This window comes from Meleagris gallopavo, chromosome 1, assembly GCF_000146605.3.
Source record: "Meleagris gallopavo isolate NT-WF06-2002-E0010 breed Aviagen turkey brand Nicholas breeding stock chromosome 1, Turkey_5.1, whole genome shotgun sequence".
NCBI lineage: Eukaryota > Metazoa > Chordata > Aves > Galliformes > Phasianidae > Meleagris > Meleagris gallopavo.
In genome coordinates this window covers 144,081,597-144,095,933 of record NC_015011.2, presented here as the reverse complement: position 1 = coordinate 144,095,933, position 14,337 = coordinate 144,081,597, and the positions used below count along the sequence as shown (strand labels likewise).

The 14,337-nt window shown below is 35.9% G+C and overlaps 1 long non-coding RNA gene across 1 annotated transcript; it reads left to right on the top strand.

Annotated features, from left to right (window-relative positions):
- The first annotated feature begins 9,335 nt into the window (after nt 1–9,335).
- LOC109363944 lies at nt 9,336–14,044 on the top strand. Its single transcript, XR_002109857.2, has 4 exons — nt 9,336–10,088; nt 10,941–11,027; nt 11,351–11,396; nt 13,860–14,044. It is a non-coding gene; the product is annotated as an uncharacterized LOC109363944 (long non-coding RNA).
- The last annotated feature ends 293 nt before the right edge of the window (nt 14,045–14,337 follow it).

Sequence of the window (14,337 nt, the reverse complement as noted above, 5' to 3'; positions counted from 1 at the left end):
GGCGGACGGCGGAGGAGGGGGGAGGTGCGCCTGGCCCGCCAGAGTAGTGATATTCCATTTGCCGGAGCCGAGGAATGATGTTCCTCGAGAAAGAGAGAGAGCTGTGGCGGGCGGCAGACGTCGGCAGGGTCGGCAGCTTGCGGTGGTTCCAAGCCGCTGTTTCTTAGCAGGTCTGAGCCTTGTGGAGGAAAAAGCGAATCAAGCATCTGCTTCTCCAGGAAGTGCCTACGAACTCTGCTTGCTGGTGTGCACCAGTCCTGACATACACTGCTTTCTGTTTCGGAAACAAAGAGCTCTGGCTTTCAAAGAGTAATGGTGTAACCATTTGCCTTCTGGTAATAAGTGAATGGTTCAGTGTTGGGTCAGAAAGCAGGATGCTCCCAAGAGTGGTGAGGCCAGCACAAAGCCGCGTGGCTCTGTCAGCTGTGGTCTGCACCCAGCGTGATGGCACATCGTGCCCCACTGGCCCAGGAATTACTGGCCTCTGTGGAATCACCACAGCAGCACTGTGGCCAACAGGAGCCCAGAAAGTGTTTGCGTGGGCTGGCTGCACAATGGGATCCACTAAGAAGAGGAGGATAGCAACAGATTAAGGGAAATTACTGTTCCCCTTTACTTCTTGTTGATAGGCGGGACATGGCATACAATGATTAGCATAGAGGCCTCCCAGTTACAGAAGGACAAGGAAAAAATGATCCAGCAATAGGTGACCAAGACGGTTAGGGCCTAAAACATTTCCTATGGGAAAATGATTGAGGAACCTGGGTTTTAGTGACCTGTGTAAGTTGACACTTAAGGAGGGACCTAGTAATTGTTGTTACTACCTGAAGGGCAGTGCAAAGGCAACTATCATGCCAGAAGATGTCATGAGTGGGCCGATGCTACAGATTTTGTTTTGGAAGGGAACATTAAGAAAACTTTTCAGAGGGCTGTGCAAGACTAGAAGAGGTTGCCCACCGACACCAAGGAATCCATCCTTGGACGATTTCAAACCTCTAAGGTGACCTGGTGATGAAGTACCAATTATCATTCCAGTAGAAGGTTGGACTTGATGATCTCCAGAAACCTCTTCCAACCCATTATTGACAATCCTGTGGTTTGTATGCTGGTCATGTTTGACATGTCTGGCTTTCTATACACTTTAAGAATATATGATAAAATCACAAAAATGAATTGCAAGTGCATTGCTTACCAATAAGTTTTCGTATTTTTGTTGTACAAAATATACAGTACAACACGTTGTTCTATGGTGTTACATATTACTGCTTTATGTCTCTGCATCTGTAGATGCATTTACAGCTGGGTGAATGAGATTAAGCATTCATTTTTCTTGTGATGGGAGAAAATTCCTTTGGAATAAACCTTTACATAGGGGTTATTGGCTTATAAATCCCTGTCCTGCAACTACTTATGAAATAAATTAGTTGACCTATTTTGAATCTCAGCTCAAAAGGAATGGATAGGATTTTCAAAGTACTTTATGTCTCAGTATTAAAAAGACTGTAACTTTGCACTGGCCATCACATGCTGTTAATAGCTAGTAATAGCTAGTAATTCTGTGATATAGGTGTTATATTATGCCTCCTGATCACAAACTCCAAGTATGCTGGGAGTATTCAAGTGGTAAATCTGAATCTAGACAACACAGAAACTTTTCTCAGCACTACTGATGAGAATTGTAACTATAAACTCCTGACTATAGAAATTAAGCTCAATGGAAAGTATAATGCTGGACAGAATGTAAAAACAATGTAAGTCAATTAATAATGTTTTAAATAATTTTCTAGACTGTATTGTGTGTGATGACTAGAAAGTTTTCCATCTGAATATAAACCAAATATTGCTTATTCATTACATGCACAAAGTGGTAATTAAGAAAGGAATTTTGTAGAACTATAGACTCATAGAATCTTTTGATTTTAAAGGGATCCTTAAAGGTCATCTAGTCCAACCCCCCTGCAATGAACTGGAACACCTACAGCTCCGTCAGGTTGCTCAGAGCCCCGTCCAGCCTGGCCTTGCATGTCTCCAGGGACGGAGCATCCACCATCCCTTGGCGACCTGCTCCAGTGCCTCACCACTCTCACTGTAAAAACTTCTTATTTATATCTAATCTAAATCTCCCCTCTTTTAGTTTGTCCTATCACTACAGACCCTTCTAAAGAGTCTGTTGTCTTCTTTCATATAGCCCCCCTTTTGGTACTGAAATCTGCTCTCAGGTCTCCCCAGAGACCTTCTCTTCTCCAGGATGAACAGCCTTTCAGCCTGTCGTCATGGAAGAGATATTCCATTCATTGGATCATTTTTTGTGACACTCCTCTGTCTGCACTCCAACAGGTCCACTTATCTCCTATACACACGGCTCCACATCTGGATGCAGTACTCCAGGTGAGATCTCACTAGTGCAGAGGGGCAGCATCACCTCCCCCTTAGCCTGTTGGCCACACTTCTTTTGATGCAGCCCAGTATATAGTTGGCTTTCCGGACTGCAAAGGTACATTGCTGGCTCATGTCCAGATTGTCATTCACCAGTTCCCTCTCACCAGAGGGAGAGGTGACAATCTGGACATGAGCCAGCAAAAAAGTCCTTTTTCACAGGTCTTTACTCCATCCTTGTATCCCCCAGCTTGTAGTTATAGCAGGAGTTGCTGCAGGTGAAAGACCTTGTACTGGATTTATTGAACCTGATGAGGTTCTGCTGGGCCCACTACTCAAGTCTGTTTAGGTTCATTTCAGAAAAAGACATTTGGAGAATTATTTATATGTAAATAAAACAGATCTGATATCCCCGCTTTATCCCAAAGATACAGAGAGCATGTTTATGCTCCATATGTAATGTGCATAACTTTAAAGATTCATCTGGAAATAGTACCAGCTTACATTGCTTTTTAAAATTAAAACTGGAAGACAAAATATTCTTTACATAAACAGGTCATTTCCATTTAAAATTGATAACTGAATTAATGAATGAAAGGTTAAAACTTATTTATTTATACACAACAAATGAAGCTTAGTTCCGTAGTGATTTTTAGGGTGAATATTCAGCATGTTTTAGGCATGAATTGTGTAAACAATTACATCTGAGTTAGTCACCCTAAGCCCTCTTATAATCAAAAGAGAGAAGTACTTAATGGAGTGCAATTAATCTAGCCAGTTTTAGTTCTCTTTATTAATGTCTGATGAATTACTCCAAAGAATCACCTGTTTCTTTCCGGGGACTGACAAAGAAATAACTAACACATTTCCTACCCTATGTCAGCCATCCATTCTTTAGAGCTTTGCTTTGTATTTAAATATAAGGAGTAGATCTTGCCTGCATTGCTAGGAATCTAGATTTATTGGATTATATATTTTAAAGCACATCAGCTGATAGTTAAATCTATCAGAGCCTAAATTACTAATCTATCAGTGCATGAATTTTATCTACAGTACTTTTGAATTGATTATTGAATATTAGCTTGTTTGTTTGTTTGTTTTCCTTGGCTTGCTTGCTTGCTTTATTTATTTATTTATTGTGTGACTTTTATCACAGTTATTCAGTTTTTCTGAAATGTTTACAGATCATCTAAATCTGTTTCTATGGCTATGTCTGTTTGTCTCAGGTGAAAATCTTTAAATCTTTGAGACAATAAATGCATGCGTGAAAATGGAAATCCATCCTGAAATAACTGAACAGGAAGATTTGTGTACATAACTGGACTTGTGCTGTATTCGACTGTACATTACACTAAGTGCTGGATTTGGGATGTAACAGGATGGTTGTTACCTAGCCTAGAAAATATGACCGAAGCTATCACAGAGGTTTAGGTAAACAAGAGCTATATATGTTTACAGCTTTTGTGAGCAATCAACATCAACTTGTACAACAGTTAGAAATGTATTATTATATATATATATAAAATACAATTTTTATATTATTATATTATAAATTAGAAATTTACCAAAAGATTTATTGTTGTGTAAATGTAAAGTTATATCAAGTAGTCTTTTTTTTTTTAGAGCACCAAATAAGCAACTTGTTTACCTAAAAAAAAATCATTATCAACAACAAAACTCTAATTAACATCACCTGGCTTTCTAAGATGGCTACTTTCAGATGGATCATAAAGACCCATTTCCATGACTCTATAGCAATACTGAGGAAAAGGAAAAAGAGCAATTGTGAGTAAAATATAAATAACTTTATAAATTGAATGTCCATCTGCCCAATGACTAGGAAAACTCATGTTATTCCCCATTATTGTAATGTCTCCTCACTGCTATTTTCATCTCTTAGATTATAACACTATTCTGTTGCCTTGCTCTTTTTTTTTCTTTTTTTTTCCATTTTACACCACAGTTATTTCAACAAACCTCTAGTCCAGGCTTCCAATCACAGCAGTTACAGATAACCGTTCTCCTTATGACTGATTTTTCTGGTCCCTGAGATTGTTTTGGGGTACTCACAACTCATTTTCAGCTGTCTGCTAGTCAGGGTGAGAAATTGTTTTAGTCTTTGTTTTTCAATACATCTTTTCCATTAATATTTCCCCTAGTGGAGCAATCTGAAATACTGGGGGATTATTGACTGAAATCTTCTATAGAGAAAGTGGCAGCAGGCATCAGATATCATAAGATATCAATTTCAATCAATAATTATTTATATTTTCATTGATAACTAAATATATTCTCTCAAAGCTGATACTTTAATTTTCCATCCTTAGAACTCTAAAATTTTCAGCAGCACTGTTGTATTTAAATGACATCTTTATTGAAGTATTACCAATAAAACTTTCCAAAAAACTATTACTTAACCTACTAGCTATCCTAATTTTAGAAAGTAAAATTAAAGAATGGACAAATTATTTGCAGTGACTGTTATTTATCTCCGTTTGGAAAAGTCGTTTCAGTTTCACTGGCTTTACTTAATTTACTGTAACATTTCTGTTGGTCTTAAAATAATAGTTTTACCACACTTTAGATTGATATAAAGTGGTACTGGTACTGAGAAACTGAACAGCCTGATATCATTTGTAGCTGTTAAGGGCACTTGAACTCATTAGAGAAAATATTCTGTGTATGACACTACAGACAAAACTTTGCCATCCAAACTGAGTTCCGGTTGAATTATTTGTTAGCTCTCCCTCTGCAATGAGAAGAACAGAGATCCCAGGTATTATAGACTGACAAACCTACTAAAGCCTTATATAAGGTGAATAAGCTGAAATCCTGTTTTGTGAGTTAGAATCTCTGCCTTCAAACAGCATTGTCAATGGCAGTTCATCTGAAACATATTCTTTAGAAATCTTTGATGAGCTAAAACTCTTCATTCTTACTTTCCAGACAAGAAATGCACTACGGGAAATATAGTGTTGAAAACATAAATCCACTGCTAAACTTGTCTGTTCTTCTCTGTATTTATTTATTTATTTATTTATTCCTGAAGTAGAGAATTTGATGAATGCAGTCGCTTGTGAATACTTTAAAATATTTTAAGTACTTCGTGACAAACCACTCTGACTTGTAATAGCTTAAACCAGCAATGTTGTACATCATTAACCAAAGTAATTGATTGTATTGAATAGTTTAATAATACAGTTACAATGTAATATAATTTAAATGTTGTTTGTGTTTGTTTGTTTGTTTTGCTTGCTCTGGTTAATAAAGCTGGCCTTTTAAAATACGTATTTTAAGTGGAAAAGCAATGACTTCCTATATTAGCCTCTTGCTGTTCTTTTTGGGAGTTTGCTTTTGGTTTTGTGTTAGTTTTCTTTCTAGTATGTCTGTAGCCAGAGGATATCTGAATAAAACAGCATTGCTTTACTGGGAATGTTTGTGTCCTGTGTTTGCTAGCTGAGATTCGTCTTGATGTCACAGATGGGCCTGGAGGAGAACACAATTCTGCCCTAATAAGAGAGAAGGGTATACTTATCATTGAGAGAACTGGGGGGGGGGGGGAAGAGTTACAAAAGCCATCAACAAACAAACAGAAACAAAAATTGTGAGAAGATTTAGAGTCCTTAAAGTCTGTTCATCACTGTCCATAAGGATTTCCCTAATGTTTATCTTAGCAATAAAAACTGAGGAAATAATTCAGCTTCAGCCCATGCTGGAGTTTTGCCTGTTGGAAACTTTTCCAAATATCCCTGGAGACTGAAAGAAGTCCCATTTTCCCCAAGTCTCCACAGTGCTGCAGCCTTGAGCAATTTTAGTTCCCTTTGCTACAAATGTATCCTTTCTTTCATCTGCCCTTCTGAGCAAATTCAACAAGCAGACATCCCACTTTCAGGGAAGTTGCTTGATTCTTACTGCCTTGATTCCTACTATTGTTTGATTACCACTACACATTGCTTCTAGTCTAAATGTCCTTTTAGTTAATAAAATGTTTTCAAAACTTCTGTAATGATTTGTGAATGTATCTAAAAAAGAATTGTATGTATATATATAACCAAGCAGACATTCCTTAACTTTTGTTTAAATCTTCAGATGGGCAAAGCAAGGGGCCTTATTGAGTTTCTTTCCTACTTATGCACCCACATTTCCTTCCAAAGGGCTGTAACTGCTGTCATGCAATTAGGAAGCAGCTGGATTATACATCTGCATCCATTAGTTGGAAAATGTTCCTAGTTTCCTCATTATACTCAAGTTCATAATGTAATAATACAAATTTTGTTAATAGTATAGGTGAAAACCTGGTCATTTTAGAAAGCTCTGCCTCCTCCAGCACATCTTAAGTCAATTTTTGATCTTCTGCCATTATGGTGACAGATAAAGAAAAAATGTCAGTATAAACATAAATTTCAGTACTAAATATTAAACTTTAATAGCTCTAATGATTTTGGTCACTGAGCACCAGAACTAATGAAATCTGAAAGAGAAGTCAGTGCACCTTTATAAGACACCATGCTTCTGAATTCCAGTAGTTAGTTGAAGAAATGTTTCTAAAACAAGTGCTTACGTTTCCTGGATAGTGAACAGTAAGAAAATTTTTCACCTGAAGACCATCATTTAACACTGGATACCTACTTACACTACATAATTGCCTGTTATCTTTCTGGCAGTGCTCTGGATTGTTACAACTTGCTTTCACCCAGCCACATCAATTATATAAGATCAGATACATCCTATACACAGTTTTTCAGTGAGCACCAGAATTAATTAAAATCTGAAGCAGAACTCAGTTTATTTTTATTAGACACCTCACACCTAATTTCACATGTTTGTAGAAACAGTCCTTCTCAAAAAAAGTACCCACATTTTCTGGAGAGTCAGTACTGCTGTTAGTCACTGTTATTCAATGCTATTCATGTTCCGAGCCAGGGGTTTGTCCCTAGCAGCTCCATTCAGCACTACAGACATGGCATCTATGACTAGCTTGGAGTAAATAACTGATTTTCAAGTGGTGAGTGCTGCTGAAGTAATTCCTAAGTAAGTTGTGAGTGAAAATAACATATTTAAGTCAGGTAAATTGATTTCTCTTACCTGTCTTCAGACAAGTTTGTTCCCAGCAGTGCAATGGGAGTCCTTACCAACTGAATAAATTTGGGTTCTTTTATTTCCAGCCGCACATACATTTTGCATCACTTGTCTCTTTCCCCTGTGCATTTCCTGTCCTTTTTGATGGGCTGAATTAACACCAAAGTCTTTCTTTTGATAAGACTAACATAGTTTTCTGTTCCCAAGTACCTGTCCTTATGAAACTCCTGAGAACTTCAGTATATTTGACACTTCCAGCTCTACCAGAACTGACTGAAATTGAGCTGTGGCTTTGAAAGTTAGTGACATGTACACTGCTGTACCCATGCAGCAAATGTGATTACAGAAATCTTTTCTCCTTAGGAGAACAGTGATTTTTGTTTTTACTAATGCCCAATGAAGGTAATTGCAACTAGATGTGGTGCTGGTATTGCTACTGTTTCATTGTGGTAATATAAATATGTGTTCATTTTGGAAAAGTTTAGAAATGTTAATGATGTAACTTTTAAGTGACAGTAGTCAAGAATGTACTTTTTTTTTCTTGGGAATGATGAATTTCTTTCTAGCATTATCTCTTTACTGACTGCCAGTTTCAGATATTTGTGAAGAAATAAGTGTTCTTTCAAGATGCATCTATGTTTTTATTAGAACACAAGCTCAGCTAGCTTATTATTTATTTCTGTGTAATATACTCACTCATACTAGTATTTTTATAAGCTGTCTTGATAAGAAAAAAAAATGAAGAAGAAAAATGATTGGAATAATGGAGGAAGCTAAACATACAGAAAGGTATCAGACAATATATAATTTTCCAAAAGCTACCATCAGCCATCTCTGCATTCGGAGTCACAGGTCTGGTCATTTTGAAGGTCTTCCTACATCTATTCACTTAGGCTGTGTATTTGCAAACTATTGCAAGTGTTAGCCAACCTGGGTGATAATAGACCCAAGCAGCACAAAATTATGAATAAAAGCTTCATAACTACAGTTGTTTCACATATCATAAAGTACTGAAAAGCCTTGAAATGTGCTTTTCTTCCAGCTTATTGTGCTATGAGGTTACTGACTCTTTTCGAGACCTTTCAACTTCAGCTACTGTCATTTTTACCACTTCATAAGACAGAATGCCAAAAATGTTGTAACCAACTGGAGGCAGTAGTAACATTAAAAAATAAAATAAAAATAAAAAATAAAATTACCATTCTCTCCCATAAAACTTTTCTCTAAACAATTCACTTCAATGTTTTTTACGTTTATCTTATGGTTTCTTCCACATTGTCCTTTATGTTTGAAAGCAGTGAATATATATCACTGTTTATTTAAAACAAACTTTTATGTTTTTCAGCACATATCTATGTCACAATCAAATTTAAAATAAGATGCACACCAATTTTAAACTTAGTCTTTAAACTGGGGAGCTGGGAAATTTTATTTTTGGACAGTTTTATCTGTCTAATTGAACTGCTTTCTAACCTGTGCAGATTGTGGTGAAAGGTGCCCAACAGCAACATGGCATTTCTAATTGATTCATCAGAACTACAGCATTACTGCTATCTTTCATTTGTTTGGGGCATGGTAAATACTTCGTGATGCTTACGATCTTCAGGGAGGGTAGATCACCTTCCTAAATTCTGGATGTTATGAATTATGAGTTCTGAAAATTTCATTTACATACAAGCAACCACCAACTGAATTTCCTCTTGACATGGTCTAGTACTACGAAGACATTAGGGATGCTATTTTAAATGACATGTACAAGCTGCCTGGAGACTGTAATTGGGTTGAATAATCAGGTGGCTTGGCAAAATTGGACTGCTGTATGGTACATCAAGTTCACTGTCTTTGTATTTAACTCTAATATTTTTTAATTACCATGAAAATAAAATAACTTTTCTCTTTATTTGCATTTAAATTCAGTGAGCCTAGAAAAGCAGGCGTACAATTGTACTAAACTCATCAGTTATGTGCAAACATCAGATACAGAATAAACCTTGTAACTAGGGGCTCCTAGGAGCATTATTATACTGCATCTGTTCTTATTTGAGAGCCTTGAATAAATATAGAATGAAGTCTATGTTGCTAATGGTTTTTGGGTTGTGGCTCATTTGCTAGTTTTCCCTTTCCAAAATATTGCTTGCATATTTTGTAGTCCATGATTATGCAGAAACAAAACCACAGATGTTTATATTTCTGGGGTTTCTTCTTCTAAGTACATACTCTCTTAAACATATCCCATGAAAAATCCATGTCTCACCCATTCATTTCATAATCATGTTAGAGATATTCTGAAAGCAGCATTTTATGGTCTTCTGGGGATTCTCATCCATCTTTGTCCTCCATTCTTCATTTCTTTCCTCCCTTCATGCTGCCTTCTGTCTCTTCAGTTTGTGTGACTGCTGAGAGCGCTGTCAGGTTCTACATCCACTTGTATTCCTTGTTTCAGATTCATGATACAATCACTGGAATGATTATCCAGTGGTGAGACCTTGGCTTGATGTTCTTCACCATGTCAATCTTGTCCCCAGTGGCACAGTCATACCAATGTTAGGTGTTCTGGAACAAAAGCATGTTGTCATTCATCATTGTAGAATCATAGACTTCTAGGGGAAACCTGTTCCACACTCCACCACCACGTGAGTGAAAAATTTTACACTAACATCTAATCTAAATCTCCCTTCTTTTTAGTTTAAAACGATTTCCGCTTGGTAATAGATGCAGTAGAAAGACATGAAATTTGTTTTTCCTTCATTCAAAATATTTCTGGAGGGAAAGGGGGTTAGGAAGGAAAAGCAATTGCAGTCTAACATGTAAGGTTGAATTAATGTGGTCCAACTGTAACAATCTAAATCTGTAGCTGGCCAGTATTTGTGATACAGCGTGGAAAAGCACAGAACAGAGCTGGGGATGCTGCATCCCAGTTATCCTAAGCAGCTAGTTTAGAAGGCAGGAGTCATCCATTCAAGATACAACGCATCACTAACTATAAAGGGAGCTAGCTTATAATTCCAGTTGCATTTGCATCTTGAAATGATGTTCTGCTTCAGGAATCAGTGGAAGAAATGTTAATTATTCCAGACTCTTCTATGAGTCTTGGGGAAAAAAAAAAAAAAAAGGATAATGGGCAGAGATTTCAAGTTACATTGCCAGCAAGCTTATTTTATCAAATAATCACATAACTCATAGATCTCTTACTGAGTTAGAAAAGCACATTTTAACAGTGTTCAGAAACTGGCTAGAATAAGAATAATGATAGAGCAGCTGTTATGACAACTAAAGACTACTGCATTATTTGAGGGGCTTCAGATAACAGGCAGTGTATTTAATCACACTTGTCTTGTTACATATTTTTTGCTGAGGATACAGACATACACTCTTAAACTTTTATATAAATATTGTTATTTTATATAAATATTGTTGTTCTTTCCATCAGAGCATTATTGTTCTCTTCATTTTCAAAAGTCTTGGAATATATTTTCTTTCTCTAGACTTAACAGCATACCTGAAAGAAAGAAGCGAAAGGAAGTAGAAGTGAGAGAGACCACATCTACCCTCGTCTGATGTTAAGATTGCAGGTTAATAACATGCCAAATTTTTCATAACATTGTGCATTATAAAGTAGTTTCTTTTTATGAAGGTGAGATTCCAAGCCCCTCCACTTTTTTCAATTTGAACAATTTCTACCAAGCTATGTGATATCTTCACAATCATACAAGCTGCAAAACTACATATTTCCTGGCATTACCATTTCAAGTGGAATTATCTACTGACATCAGTATATCTAACACATTCCAAAACTGATCATAAAACTATCAATGTTAGGGCACCAGAAAATCATTGTTGTGTCTCCACTCCTTTCTGTGAACATACCTTGAGCCTCTTTATCTTCTTTCTACAGGAACATCCTGTCTGTATAATCCTAGACTGAAACAGCACCTGCTAAGGTATACTTTGGCACAATATAATATTCCTCTTTGAACTGCACAATTTTCTCACTTCAGTTTGAAGCTCTTCAAAATTCTTCTGTATTCAGACACTAAATATGCTATTGTAGTGATAATAATCCTGTTGTTTCAAACTCCAGAGTTGTAAAACCTGAAGAAAGATGAAGCAAGATGGGAATTTAGGCACTGAGGAAGTTGGAAGCTTTATCATGTTTGATCAGAGTTCACATGACATATCTATTGTATTTTATACGTCAAAGCATAAGAGTGTTGTTCAACAGATGTGCCCACGCCTGTCAGAGTTCAAGCAGTATTTGGACAATGGTTTGAATGGTGGTGCTGCGTGAAGCTGGGAGTGGGCCTCGATGATCCTTGTTGGTTTTCCAACTTGGGATATTCTCTGATTCTACGATAGTTCTTTAGAAGATGATACCTCAATTACTGTGAATGCCTACATACAGTGTTAACTTACTGGGAGTAAAGTATGATCAAAGTTATTTGTGGTTTACAGAGCTGAAAGGTTGTGTTAGAGTAGATCTTAAAGACTGATATGCAGGTATTATTAATTATTCTGTTTCATGGAAAACAGAACTAAGCATCTTCCCATTATGTGGTACATCTCAAACAGCTTTACGTATCTACAGTACCTAAACATGAGCCAGTCAACATGGACTGTATAGTCAAAGGAAAGGAAAGGCACTTTTAGGAGTTTATTTAATTGACTTTAGAATATAAAAAGTCCAGTCTAAAAGAGACTGTTCTTCTCTATTCTCTAAAAAGACAACCTAGATGACTAGATCAGGTGTAGACATCTCTACATATATTTAATAGGATGAATCTGAGCAGCAGTTTTGGAGCCAAGTTCACCCGTGGCCAACAAAGGTTCTGACTTACATTGGCTGACCACTTGACAGAAACTAATTGCTGGAATTGTTTCTCAGTAACTGATGAAGAAAGGAACTGGGTTCCACATTAACTCTTTTGTTGTTTTTTTGGTACAGGAAAGTTTCAAGAATTTTTGTATAGTTTATAGTATGAATTTAGGTAGATAATACTTGTGAAAAAAAAGTAACAAATTTGGCTGCACATAAGATATTAATTTCACATAAGTGCTAGAAGATAGAGATAAATTTAAATGCTAAATTTAAACACAATTTAAATACTAAATGTAAACTAGAATCTGTTTTGTCATCAGCTTATACAACGTACTTTAACAATGATAATATAATTTTAAGATAAGGTAAACATAGACCAATTTTGGCATAATTAGATTTGTCTTTCATATCAAAGAAATAAAATACATGACCATTAAATCACAGTCAAACATTGTGTCAAGCAATTATAAAAACAGATCACACATGTAGTATCACCTATTTAGTTTCTAGTAGAACTACTGCTTAGATGAAGGAAAAGCCTAGAACGCAGTTTTTTATTTTAGAACAAGTAACTATGTTTTGTTTTAATTCTCCAAAAAATGTAGAGAAATATTTTACACTGCATACTTAGGAGTATCAATAAATAATATCCCCATTGTCAGGGTATAGGAAAGTTTTTGCTAGGTCTTTTTTGGTAACACTGATAATTGTTTTATGATTAATCGCAGTTAATAACTCCACCATAAATAAAGAAATAGGAGGATTTAAATGTATAAACAAAACAAAACAAACAATTCCTCAGTACCTGAGCTTGCTGATTGGTAGGTACTGTCACTGTTGATTCACAAGCCGTTTGTTCTCCTGTTTTATCCACAAAAGGGGGACAGCTTTAAACACGACTGTAGTCATCAAGGAGCAAATTAGAGAATAGCACACATTTTGATATTATATCAGCATTTGGTACAATTTATGACTAGTTTCTCAAACAGTTCTTTTACATAGCTAAAGAATCATACTATTTGCCTTTCATTTTAATTTGTAACTTCTCACTGAAACAAGATCTGACTGCCAGTCTAAATGCTCTAAGTACCTATATTAATGTAACTAATTTTGCTGCTAATGATGATGACTAATAGGTCATCACAAGGATTTATACGTAGTACGCAGTGTACGATGGCAAACAGTGCTTGAAGTGCTTGAGGGAATTTTTTTTAAATTATTCTTTATCCACTACCAACTAGGTAGAAGGGCAGAGTACTCAAGCAGCCTGCACAGCATGTCCGGGAAACTCAGTCTTTAATAGAACTAATGTAGTATCAGCATTCTTCTCCTGTTTCCTATTTTCAGAATTTTGAGTTATTATCAAATTAGAATGTGTATATCTTTGCTTATTCCTTAATTAAACAGAGATGGGAAATCAGTACTAAATGAAAGATACAAACTTTTAGAATTGCAAAAACAAAGTATTGTTAGAGCCTGAAATCATACCAAAAGCCCTCCCCCAAAAAAAGCAAACAACAAACAAAAACGACCTGATGACATGTCATAAAAAGTAATATAATTTTCTTATTTACATTCATTTTTACAGCATTTATGTCTTCAAGTATTACTCAAAAACAATCTGAGAACAGTGTGAAATTGGAGAATTGCCTTAAGATTTTATAGTAACTTCCATGCATTTCAAGGAGGAAGGTAAAACAAATCATGCAAGGAAGATGCAATCACAAAGAAATTAAATCTTACATGTGGGAAATAAAAATATGTATTTGAATATTTAGTGTTGAAAACCTTGAAAAGTACAGAGTTGTTTGTACAGAAAAATGAAGGTTTCAAAATAAACAAGACAAAGATATCAGAGGAAGGTAGCAGCATCAACAAAAAGGACTAAAGATGATGATGAAATGGTCAATGTTTTGTTGATGTGCAGAGAGATGACAAAATGACAAAAATAACAGATGCTATCAGATAATTTTGTTTTGACTTGTTTTTACCTCCATGCTTGTGATGAATGTAACACTTATTTGTTCTGCAGAAGATCTGTTATAAAACAAATGGTTTTGAACTCA